The 12,041-nt window shown below is 41.8% G+C and overlaps 1 long non-coding RNA gene across 9 annotated transcripts in view; it reads left to right on the top strand.

Annotated features, from left to right (window-relative positions):
- LOC102154951 overlaps positions 1–12,041 on the top strand; it is a 144,821-nt gene that overhangs the window by 55,879 nt on the left and 76,901 nt on the right. The window contains exon 1 of one of the 9 annotated variants that reach the window (XR_005366066.1): positions 4,470–4,551. The exons of 7 other annotated variants lie outside the window; for them this stretch is intronic. This is a non-coding gene — a long non-coding RNA (uncharacterized LOC102154951). Of the gene's footprint in view, positions 1–4,469; positions 4,552–12,041 lie in introns of those variants that run through there. One more of the 9 variants, XR_005366068.1, reaches the window with a different exon arrangement.

Raw genomic sequence — 12,041 nt, 5'->3', positions numbered from 1 at the left:
CCCACATCGGGCTCCCTGCATGGAGTCTGATTCTTCCTCTGCCTGTGTCTCTGCCTCTTTCTGTCTCTGTGTCTCTCATGAATAAATAAATAAAAATCTTTAAAAAAAAAAGCCGAATAGAATAGGGGTGACACTTGTGTCTGGAAAACTTCTTTCTTTTCCTTTTGTTACCTCTGGGCAGTGCCATGTCTCTCCAGAGGCTATACCTTTTCTCTTTTCTATTCTTCTATTACTTGAAAACTAAAAAGTTAACTGATAAGGGTTTTAGACATTGCTCCTTCCGAGAAGATTTTGATTTTGATGGAAGAGGTCTCCTTATGAGGTAAAAAAATAAAATTGTAGTGATAAGAAAGGGTGATAAACTCTATTGATAAAAGACAGTGAAACTTAAAAAACAAGACACAAGACTGCAGTACTCATACCCTCAAATCCAAGGCTGGAGAGCTGCTACTGAAGAAGCTCTAAGTGAGCATCAGAACCCACAGATAAGAGCAGAGTCCTGAATCACAGCTCTTAAATTGGCTAGCAGATCACTTAACTTTTCTGTGCCTCAGTTTTCTTATGTGTAAGGTGGGGATAACAACAGTATCCACCTCATAGGGTTGCTGGGATGGATAAATGACCTAATAATATGAAGGACAATTCAATTTTGGTGGCCAGTGGTATTTTAGTTTAAAAACCCAAATAAATAAAGACACCATATTAGCATAGTTCAGTTTTTGATCACAAAATAATTGAAATTGCACAAGTTGACCGCTGGCATATTGGGATCCCTCAGAGTTTTAACAAGTGGGCTGGGAGTCAGGCAGAACAGAATAAAAATTTGGAAAACAACATTCTTTTGTGATTCATCAAGTCTGATTAGCAGTTGGACTGTGCATGGTGTGGATCCTGTTCCATTAATAATGGAAACCAACATTCTCTTGCATTTGGCAATGATACATTAAGGTGTTGGAGATGAGTAGGCCCTGGTTTGATGGCAGGTCCAGATTTCCACAGCCTTCTCTTTGACCTTGACCTTGAATTGCTGGCTTTTGAATGAGAACACAATTGAAAGAGCATAGTGAAGAGAGCTGGGGAACAAATGTCAAAACCGGACTGTGGGACTGGATTAATCACAGCTTCTGTGAACCTTGGTTTCTCCATCTTTAAAATGAACACTACAAAACTTCCTTCATAGGAGGGCTAAATCTGATGATGTACTTGGAGTGTTTTGGAAATGATTAAGGATAAATGCAAATGTTTATTATTGTTTTGTTCTTGAAATATATTGACAATGTCATTGCTCCTAGAAGGAGGCCCAGAAGGGTTCAGTGCCTTGCCCAAGATGAATTAGAGGGAGGATGCAATGTGCCTTGGGGCTACAACTGGACTGAGTTTAGCAATCACCTCCCACACTAGTCCACCATGTGGGCTCAAGTGTCTGCTGGTCAGGAACACACTGACATCTATGGGGTTTTTTGTCTGTTTGGTTGAATTGTAAGGGTCTTTGCTGTGTGTCGGATTAGGTTCCGTTCTGTGTCCAATCACTGATTAATTTTGCAACTCCAGTAAGTCAGGTAGATCTGGTGTCTTCATGAAATGGGTAACCTTGGCTCTCCCTGGCTCAAACGGAATTTAGAACATAAAGGATTGAAAGTAAACACTTCTTGGAAGATATTTCCATTCTAAGGGCAGGATAGCATTGAGATTAAGTGCAGACTCCTGAGTCAGATGCTCTGATTCTATCAAGTCACTTAAATTCTCTGTGCCTTGGTTTTCTCATCGGAAAATTGAGGATAACACTGGTAAATTGAGATTGTTGTGCAGATTAAATGCCTTATTAATGTAAAGAGCTTCAAGTAGTGCCTGGCCCAGTCAGGTGCTCTGCTAGAGTTAGCTGCTGTAGAGTAGGGCCTATCCTTTAGGTTTCCTTTGAAGACCAGATTCCTGCAGAAGAAATCAGTACAGGGCTATCTGTACTGGTCCTTATTTTTTTCTACAGTACCGCCCTGTAAAGCACTGGTAAGGGGACAGTTGACCAAGTGTTCTGCCAATCTTTGTAAAAAAGATGTTTAAAGATAAATTCCCAAATGTCGACCCTTCTCTATCTCTTCACAGAGCCTGAAAAGCAAATTTGTATTTATATGAACTTATGGGGAGAGAGGCCATTAGTGGCTAAATTAATGCATATAATGATTCGTTCAGTGGTGCTTACACCATCTCAATCAAAATCTCCTCTCATGTTTTGAATGGTTGGACAAGGTCATACTATAAAGTTGGTCAGTTAGTCTACTTTTATTCATAGAGTCTGTCTTCCCAAGGCTGAATGGATTGCTGTCTTCTACCTGTTCTTCAAAGTTCAGTGCAGACAAGTAGCTGCCCATTTTATATATGAGGATCCAAAGACTTGGAGGTACATTTATTGGCCATTATTACCACAAGTTCTGATAATGGTTGTGTTATTTTGAAACTTGTTGGGACAATTTTGGACACTTCTTACTGGATAGAAATCTTACTTGAAGGAAATTTGGAGGGTTTTATAGAAAAGCATGCTGGTCTAGGCCAGATTTAGAAAGGTTCAATTTTATTCATTATGATTATTCATAGGAAAATTCAATCAATATCACACTTCTGATACAGTGTTACCCAAAGAATACAAAGAATACCAATGTTGACATAACATAAAAACCATTCAGATGCATGGGGTCCCAGCTCCGTCTTGGAGCTGGGCCTGCCCACATCAGGTTTGGATGTCCTTGCTGAGCTTTGAAGAAAAAAAAACAGAACCAGATGATCAGGGTCACCAGGAGCTCTAGGTTCATGTGTGTGGAAGGGCTGCTGGGGGTGGGACAGGACTGTGGGTATGTGCCTGGTGGTTTGCTCCTGGTGTAGCAATGAAGTTCCCAAGAAAGCTTTACCTTGCTTTATTCCCCTCTCCTAGAATTACTTTTATTATTGTTCATGAAGAAAATAATTATTTTTCCAAACACAGGTGAAATCTGTCCAGTGGAATTCAGTGCTTTGGGCCAAAGGGGAAAGAATGTCATGCTAGCCATTTCTTATTTGCAACTGTTGTTAAGGTCTGATGTGTGTCATTGTCTAGGGTATGGCATAGTGCAATATTCTTGGAAATTATGGGAACATTAGATGAGCCTTGGCATTTTAGATCCAAGAACTCTGTCAACATTTGGGCTGTGGCATTCTCTTATCTGTTCACTCGACATGTTTTTTTCTTTCCATTTACTCCTCATCCTTTCTGGAAGAGATGCATCCTTTCTAGAAGAGAATGTTTTGGAACATCTGAAGGTCTTGTAGTATATGTGGTGGTGGGCTGCCTAGCTTCTGCTTCAAGACCAAGAGGGTTGGCTGTGGCTAATTGACAATTTTACTCTCTCTTGAACTAGCCCTGGGAGGAGGAAGTTGCCTCTCCCAATCTTGCTCCTTTCCCCCTGGGGGCTCCTTGCATCCAATTATTATTGACTTGAGAATAAAAAAAACCCTGGCTATGTTGCTTTAACTTGGGAGAATTCACAAGGACATCCTAAGTCCAGAGCTCCCTATGGGATGGCCTGAAGCCTTTGTTACGTACAGCTATACGACAACTCAACTCCCCAGTCTGTCCTTTCTGCTTTCCCCTCTCTCTTACAGGTATTATTCCCAAAAGTGCTCCCTAATTTGCTCTGCACCCAAATCATTGTCAGAATCTGTTTCCAGGGAATCTGAGGTAGGTCCTTTGGAGCCATGATTGGGGATAAAGTGGTGGCACTGGTCTCTGACTCTTTACATCTTTTCTGGAAATGTTCCCCATTTTTTCCTACCATGATCTTGGGGGCAGGGACTTCTGAACCTGTCTAGGTCAATACTCTGTACATGCATAAATGTAGAAAACCTGGAAGGATGCCCACTAAGCTGTTAACAGTTATTATAGTAGAGAGAGCAAAGAGTGAATTCCTATTTCAAGTGTATAAACTAAAATGTTGCTTACATATTAAAATGAAAATGCATTAATATATCACCTGTAAAATTATTTTATTTCTTGCTTATTAGTTGTCCTTAGTGTCTGAGGGTGACCATCATATAGCTCATGTGCTGACCAACCCCACCCTTGCCCTTCCTTCCTTCCTAACTTCCCTCTTGTTCTGTTGAGGCCATGGGTTGCTGGTCCTCCAAGTGTTTTGTGAAGGGGCTGTGATGGGGTGAAGGATGGGGGAGTGGGATGACTCTCGACTGTGGGGGTCAGCTTCCTTTAGATATTTCCTGAGATGAGTCAAAGCAATGTGATGCTCCATACCCTTTATCATGGTGGGACCCTCCTAGCCTAGTGTTTGAGTAAGTATTTGCTAGTTTGTTATAGCAAATGAGAATACTCTGGAAAAGATCCCATGTGGCCAGGAAAATACTTAATAAATGATTGTTGTTTTACCATTATGATGATAATAATGATGATGATGATGATGATGATGTTGCTGCTGTATTTCAGTTCAGATCACCAACTCTAGAGTTTTGACCAGACGGTCTCCCTTTTCAGCCCCTGGAATTCCATGTTGAAACAAGAGGATCTAGTGCAAAGTGAGCACAATGTTGGGTCTCTGTCTTTCCAGTTTCTTCATGGGACAAAAGACTGTGTGGGGTCCCTGGTCTGCTGATGAGGGATGGTTAGGAGGAGGGACTTGGGGAAAGCTGCCCTTCACCCTGAAAAATTTCCTTTAGGGTTTAGGGCTACTTCTTTGGCCTTATCTATAATGCAAGGTGTCAGAGACTGATCTTTTTTCACTGGGGCAAGGACAAATTGTTTATACTTTGGGGACAAGGAAGAAGGGTGAAGGCTCATATATCTCCCACCTCCCTCTGTCTCTTTATTTTTCTCTCTCCCAGGTAGCACTGGACACAAGATGTCAAAGGAAAAGCAGGCTGCAGAAATTGAGCCTGTTAAACTAACTTAACCAATTTGACAGTAGTCTTCCAAATGGAAGCCCAGATGCTGTACCTTGTTCTGAGAAAAGTTACCCCCACCTCCCCTTGTCTCAGTTTATTCATGTGGGACATTGAAGAAGTCAAATACAGACTGGAGGGATAGGGGTGTCTGTTTGCAAAGTGGGACCTGGGGCAAATTATTATACCTGTCCTGCCTGCCTTACAGTGCTGTTTGGGACTTAACTGGATTAATGAATGTGGCTGTATAAAATAGAATGTATGTAAATATAAGATAGTCATCAATGAAAAAATATGGTTTATTTGCTTTAAATAAGCTCTTCAAATTAATGTCTTCCTGGAGGTCAAATGCTATAGTGCAGCATTATCATGATAGGTAGATGTGGATAAAAAGAGGCTCTTTTGCTCTGGGGCACTGTTTTCCAGATGTGTTTCAAGGAACTCTAAGCATAGAAGATGTTGCTTTGAAAAAAGGCTTGCATGGATTTCTGTGTGTGTGTGTGTGTGTGTGTGTGTGTGTGTGTATTTGTGTGATTAACATGTTTGAGAAACAATACATACAAATTTGGAAGGAAGGGAGCTATAAAAATGAATTCATATATTGAAGGAGAATATAAATAATAAGTATTACAATTGTTAAAAATGCTGATAAATGCTACAAACATGATGGAATCCAGAAAATAATATATTTTTATTTATTAATTACTTGTGATACTTCTATGATATTTTTCTTCTGTATTTTATGGCTACACATTGTTCACCTCTTCATATGACAACAGCTTTGTAATATTTTTGACATAGAGGATAGAAAGATAATTTAGTTTTTCTCTAACATGGTTGATGGAAATTTGTTTTTTACTATTGATAATTAAGAAAACTTTACCCCTAGTTATTGGTAATGTCATGTGAACTTTTAGGTTTTAGGTTATTGACAAGCTCTATCAAGTTTCCTTTGGAACATCAGGATGTTTCAAGTTTTCTGACGTAGTAACTCATCTGACTCTTTACATTGATAACTCTCTTTAACCTTAACCTACCCAGGTCTTGGAAGGACCTTGTCTAGTGAGGGGCCCTGATATTTTAGCTTTATCCACTTCAAGGTAACTTTACCCCTTACCACACTCCAAGTATTTATTTGGAAAAATTGCATACCTAAGGAGAAGTTGAAAGCCTAGTGCAATAAACACTTGTACACCGTTAACCAAGATATACCAATTAACATTCTGCCACATTAGCTTTACTTCTCTCTTTCTCAGTCTTTACTTCTTCTCCTTCCTCAGCTGTAGACAACTACACACACATACTTCAGACTGTTTCTTCTAGGAACAGGTCATTTTCCTATATAACTATAGTACCATTTCCATGTTCTATAAATGTAACATAGACAAAATAATACTATCTAATGTATACCCCATATCACAGTTACATGTCTCCTATTCCATATAAAAATTATTTTTTTAAAAGATTTTATTTATTTATTCATGAGAGACACACAGAGAGAGGCAGAGACATAGGCAGAGGGAAAAGCAGGCTCCCTGTGCGGAGCCTGATGTGGGACTTGATCCCAGGACCCCGGGATCATGACCTGAGCCCAAAGGCAGGTGCTCAACCACTGAACCACCCAGGTGTCCCTAAAGATTCTTTGTAACCTTTTACTCCCTTCTTCTCCTCTCTTTTCTCCTTTTCCCCCGCCTTTCTTCTTCTTTCCTTCCCTCTCTCTTGCTGCTCCCTCCCTCTTTCTTTATTTCAGCTCCTCTACCCTTATGTCATGTCTCTGTTAATTTTTGTGTACTACTTTGCTTTTTGGATCAAAATATTCCATGATCATGTTGTACTTTTTAGCCTCAGACCTAAAATCAGTCATTTGCCCCAAGGAATCCTAGTTCAAAGACCCCTTACAAAAATAAAATAGCTGCTAACATCTGGTGGTTGTTAGGACATCATACTCTGTAGAGTGAATACCATCCTGCTCAATCTGAATCCTTGTGCCCTTTTCCCCTTCTTTGTGAGTCATGTCAAGTACCAAGTACAAGGCTTGGTACTTAAGTATCAGGGAAGCCACTGGAGCCCATAACACCTGGAGACTTTTTGTCAGGTATTAGGCAGATGCAACTTGCTCCATGGAATAAAGCTGAACCTACACACTTGTTAACCTTCTCTTATCTATTCCTCTTATAGTTGGGGGAGTGAGAGAAAGGGAGGGGTAGACCAGAGAGATAGCCTATAAAAGAGGATGAAACTTCTGGAAGTTTTCTGTATTCAAACACTCTTCATTATATGTTCTCATTCATTTGGGGAATATAAATAATACTAGAGGGGAAGGGAGAAGAAATGTGTAGGAAATATCAGAAAGGGAGGGATCCCTGGGTGGCGCAGCGGTTTGGCGCCTGCCTTTGGCCCAGGGCGCGATCCTGGAGACCCGGGATCGAATCCCACGTCAGGCTCCTGGTGCATGGAGCCTGCTTCTCCCTCTGCCTGTGTCTCTGCCTCTCTCTCTCTCTCTGTGACTATCATAAATAAATAAAAAAATTGAAAAAAAAAAAAAAGAAAGGGAGACAGAACATAAAGACTCCTAACTCTGGGAAACGAACTAGGGGTGGTGGAAGGGGAGGAGGGCGGGGGGTGGGGGTGAATGGGTGACGGGCACTAAGGGGGACACTTGACAGGATGAGTACTGGGTGTTATTCTGTATGTTGGCAAATTGAACACCAATAAAAAAACTAATTTATTATTAAAAAAAAACCTCTTCCTTCACACACAATGGCCAAGCCATTGTTTTAGGTCCTAACTGGTGTTCTCTCTTACAACTTCAGTATCATGTGTTTGGGAATCTTGAGAGTCAGTCTTCATCTGTGAATGTGAGCCTTCTTTATGGTGGGAATTCACAAAGAACAATAAGCAGCTTTGCCAAGGCTCCTAGCTAAGAGTTTGGATATTTTCCAGGAAGAGCAATAAGTTTCTCCCTGGAAGCCCTGGGAGGACAGCTTTGGAAACCTGTGGAGAACACCCTGAGCTAAGTAGAGCCAGCAGACCTGGGTTCTAGGGGGCAATTAAGTGGTACAACCAGTACCATGTGGTGCCTTGCATTGACTTGCTTCCCTAGAGTCACTTCAGAGTTGTTAATAAGGTTTTTTTGGGGAACTGCCCTTTGAAAGAGCTCCTAGTGTTGGGCTGATTCTCTAAAGGTGGCACTACCCAGAAATCAGAGGGTCAAATGAGCTGGCTGAGGAGGTAAGGAACCCTGGGAATGCCATGCAAGTATTTACTGGAGTGCCCAGCAGAGGCTGTAGGGAGGCATTGATGAAGTAGGAGTGGAGGTGGCCACTCCTGAGAGCTGCCAGGTACAGGGATAGGACAGGAGAAGCCACTGCAGCTGCTGCCACAGTTAGGAGCTTACATTGAGACCAGGGACCCTGGCAGGAAGCCCTTTCACTGGAAGCATGATTTCCCATTTTTATTCTGCCTGGGCAAGTAACTAAGGGAGAAAAAGAGTTTTGTTGCTATGGCTTCCATGGGGAAGGTTAGCCAAAGACATCATTAGAGGTGGAATTTTGACCACTTGGCAACATACTTCACAGCACAAATTGATAATCCATGGAGGAGAGTAGGATTCCCCACTCCTGCCTAGCCTCCAGTTGTAACTGCCTTTCTTTTAGCTCTCTGGGGTAGTGGGATGTGGCAAGAGTCTACAGCCTGAATATAAAACTCCTAACTGTGCTGCCAGTGGGTCACGTGTCTTGGGCAACTTCACTGAGCCTCAGAGGATATTGGACTATATCGTTGTTTCTCAAAGTGCCATGCTAGGGCCACCTGTTCAGTTGTGTGTGTGTGTGTGTGTGTGTGTGTGTGTGTGTGTGTGTGTGTCTGGGTGGCTTCCAGTCCCCGTACAAGAAAGCAGAGTCTCTGGGACTGGATCACAGACTCTTCTGGTGATTTGGTGGCTATCAGTAAGCTAAAGAGTCCTAGTTATCCAACCTCTTTTCAGTTAATCTTTCTCTAATGTGATCTTCTCACCTATAAACCAGGGGACTGGATAAGATGACTTTTATGCCTTTTTTTTCAATTAGTAAAATGAAGTCTTCTGTGGAAGTCCAATGAGGTAGAAGTGCAGCTGCCCTACTTGAAGAGGAAGTTGGGGCCCCAAAGCCTTCCCAGAAGCCCTACCTCTTACCTTCCTCCTCAATGGCCCCTAAAGGGAGCTCTGGGTTTTTAAAAATAGATTCCATCTGGAATAAAAAACAGAGGTCTAAAACATTTTCCTCATTTTAAATGTGCAAATACAGGCAGAAAATCGATTATTTGGAATCCTGCATGGTATGCATTTGTGAGTGCTGGTATAGCAGGCACAGGAAGTGCCTTCAGCATCATGTGTTTAGATAGCTGGGAAGGAGAGCCATCAAGGGCTCCAGAATCATTAGGACTGTTGTCTCTGACTGGGTCTAAGTGAACCAGATAAACCCAAGTCCTGAGTCTTAGCTATAGGAAGTTAATGGAGCCACGGGTCCAGGTCTGAACGCATCTCCAGGGCTTTCTAAAGGCTTTATAACTTCCGTTCTGTTTACCACAGGTCCACACTGACACTGTGTAGAATGGCTGTAGGCTTCCTAGTACATATGAGCAATTCTGGTGGTTTTGAGAAACTCTGTCCTACCCAATGTTTGTCTTAGAAGAGGGTTCATTCATCTTATTTTTGCACAAGACCCATAAGGACTATAAGAATACTAAATAGGACTTTGTGCTTCTAGAAGGTTTTAATTTTCAAAGAACACCCTATAATTTCATTTCATCTTCACAACAAATCAGAAAAATAGGCAGGATAGTCATTAGGTTTATTTTTCAAATGGGCAAACAGAAGCCTAGAAGTGGCAAGTGAATTGCTCATAGACGCATGGTTGGCAGTTGGTGAGACTGGGACCAGATTTTCTGTTTCTACTAAGTCAGCCCCAGAAGCCCAGTTCTGGATATATAATGCAGGTACCCAGAAAAGAGTTTTGTTGCTATGGCTTCCATGGGGAAGGTTAGCCAAAGACGTCTTTAGAGGTGGAATTTTGACCACTTGGCAACATACTTCACAGCACAAATTGATAATCCATGGAGGAGAGTAGGATTCCCCACTCCTGCCTAGCCTCCAGTTGTAACTGCCTTTCTTTTAGCTCTCTGGGGTAGTGGGATGTGGCAAGAGTCTACAGCCTGAATATAAAACTCCTAACTGTGCTGCCAGTGGGTCACGTGTCTTGGGCAACTTCACTGAGCCTCAGAGGATATTGGACTATATCGTTGTTTCTCAAAGTGCCATGCTAGGGCCACCTGTTCAGTTGTGTGTGTGTGTGTGTGTGTGTGTGTGTGTGTGTGTGTGTCTGGGTGGCTTCCAGTCCCCGTACAAGAAAGCAGAGTCTCTGGGACTGGATCACAGACTCTTCTGGTGATTTGGTGGCCACCAGTAGGCTAAAGAGTCCTAGTAGTCTATTTTGACACTTCTTTTCAGTAATAACCCTTTGCCTTGACCCTGGGAGGGCTGTTTTTTTTTTTTTTTTCCTTTTTAAGGATTTTATTTATTTATTCATGAGAGCCACACAGAGAGAGGCAGAGACATAAAGGGAGAAGCAGGGTCCCTGTGGGGAGCCTTATGTGTGACTCAATCCCAGGACTCTGGGATCACGACCTGAGTCAAAGGCAGATACTCAAACCACTGAGCAACCCACGTCACCTGGCTGAGGGTTCTGTAGGGAGGAGGTGCACTTGACTGAACTGTAGATTTAAAAATCTGTTTCAGGTAATGACTTAGAAGAACCTGAGAGTATAAGGGGGAAGTTACTGAGCAGGTGGTACAGGTTAGTGTGTGGTGGGAGATTTTCTTTGTGCTTGTTTCAGGAACTGATGTAAGTTCTTAAACTCTGCCCATGCCAAACAAAAGTACGAGGACTGTCTTGCCTCTTATTTATCACTGTCCTGAGGAGATGTCTCTTCATGTTCTCCTCTGTCTAGCTCTCTTAATTCAGGTGCTGTCTAGGGCTTGTACCCAGAAGAAGAGCTAAATTCTTCCTTCTATTTTCCTGGGAAGAACATGGCTGAAATCACTTACTATGTTGACCAAAGAAGTGAGTCCAGAAGCACTGAGATGAGGAAGGAGGCCAGCAAAAGAGTCACATTTTAAAATATGTGCAATACTTATTATAATTGTTTTGTGCACCCTTATGGTGTGTTAAAAGATTTCACACTTTATAAGGTCTGGCTTCCAAACTGAATATGATATTGTCTTGTACTCAGGTTGCATATAAAAGTAGCTGTAACAGCTTAAACAGCTAGTTTTAGGAGGAGACTTACGGACCAACATTATACTTTATGCTTATGAGCTTGAATTTGGATATTTTAATATGCTGGGGTTGATAAAGTCATCAAAAGTGTCATGGCAAGAAGCCAAATCCTAAAGGGAGGCCATTGTCTTAAAAAAGGATTAGCATTTATAGTTTATATGGGAACATAAGTTCTGTTCACCCAAGACTACAGGAAAGGTGGTTTTGCGATACAGAAATGTGTGACCTGTATGAATTGATATTAAGTACAAAGAGTGTAGCCAAGTGAGTGAGACATCCTGCTGAATAAACTTACGGTTATCCAGGTTTTCCTTGTATAATTTAGAAATTTATTTATTGTTAGCCAATGCCCGTAGATTATTACCATCTGCCTAAGAGATAAATTTTAGCTATACTCTGTTCTGTGGGGTCCAGAAGACATTAGTTTGGATCAAGAAGTGGGCATAATCCACTAGAACAATGAGAGGTACCATTTTTAAAAAAATATTTCATTTACTTATTTATGAAAGACACACAGAGAGGCAGAGACATAGGCAGAGGGAGAAGCAGGTTCCATGCAGGAAGCCCGATATGGGACTTGATCCTGGGACCCTGAGATCATGCCCTGAGAGCCAAAGGCAGACGCTCAACCACTAAGCCACCCAGGCATCCCAAGATGCACCATTTGGAAGAAAGAAATAAGATTGCCCCCTGCCAGTGATGCTTTTATTCTCATTCTTCTTAATTCTTCAAAGATCATGCACAGTGAATCCAAGGCCAAAGCTGCAAGTTGTTTCAGTTCCTGGGATCTTATTTGACAGAGTCAAGGAGATT

The sequence above is a fragment of the Canis lupus genome, chromosome 10 (assembly GCF_011100685.1).
Source record: "Canis lupus familiaris isolate Mischka breed German Shepherd chromosome 10, alternate assembly UU_Cfam_GSD_1.0, whole genome shotgun sequence".
Lineage (NCBI taxonomy): Eukaryota > Metazoa > Chordata > Mammalia > Carnivora > Canidae > Canis > Canis lupus.
Note: the sequence above shows the minus strand (reverse complement) of the source record. Positions and strands in the feature narration are given on the sequence as shown.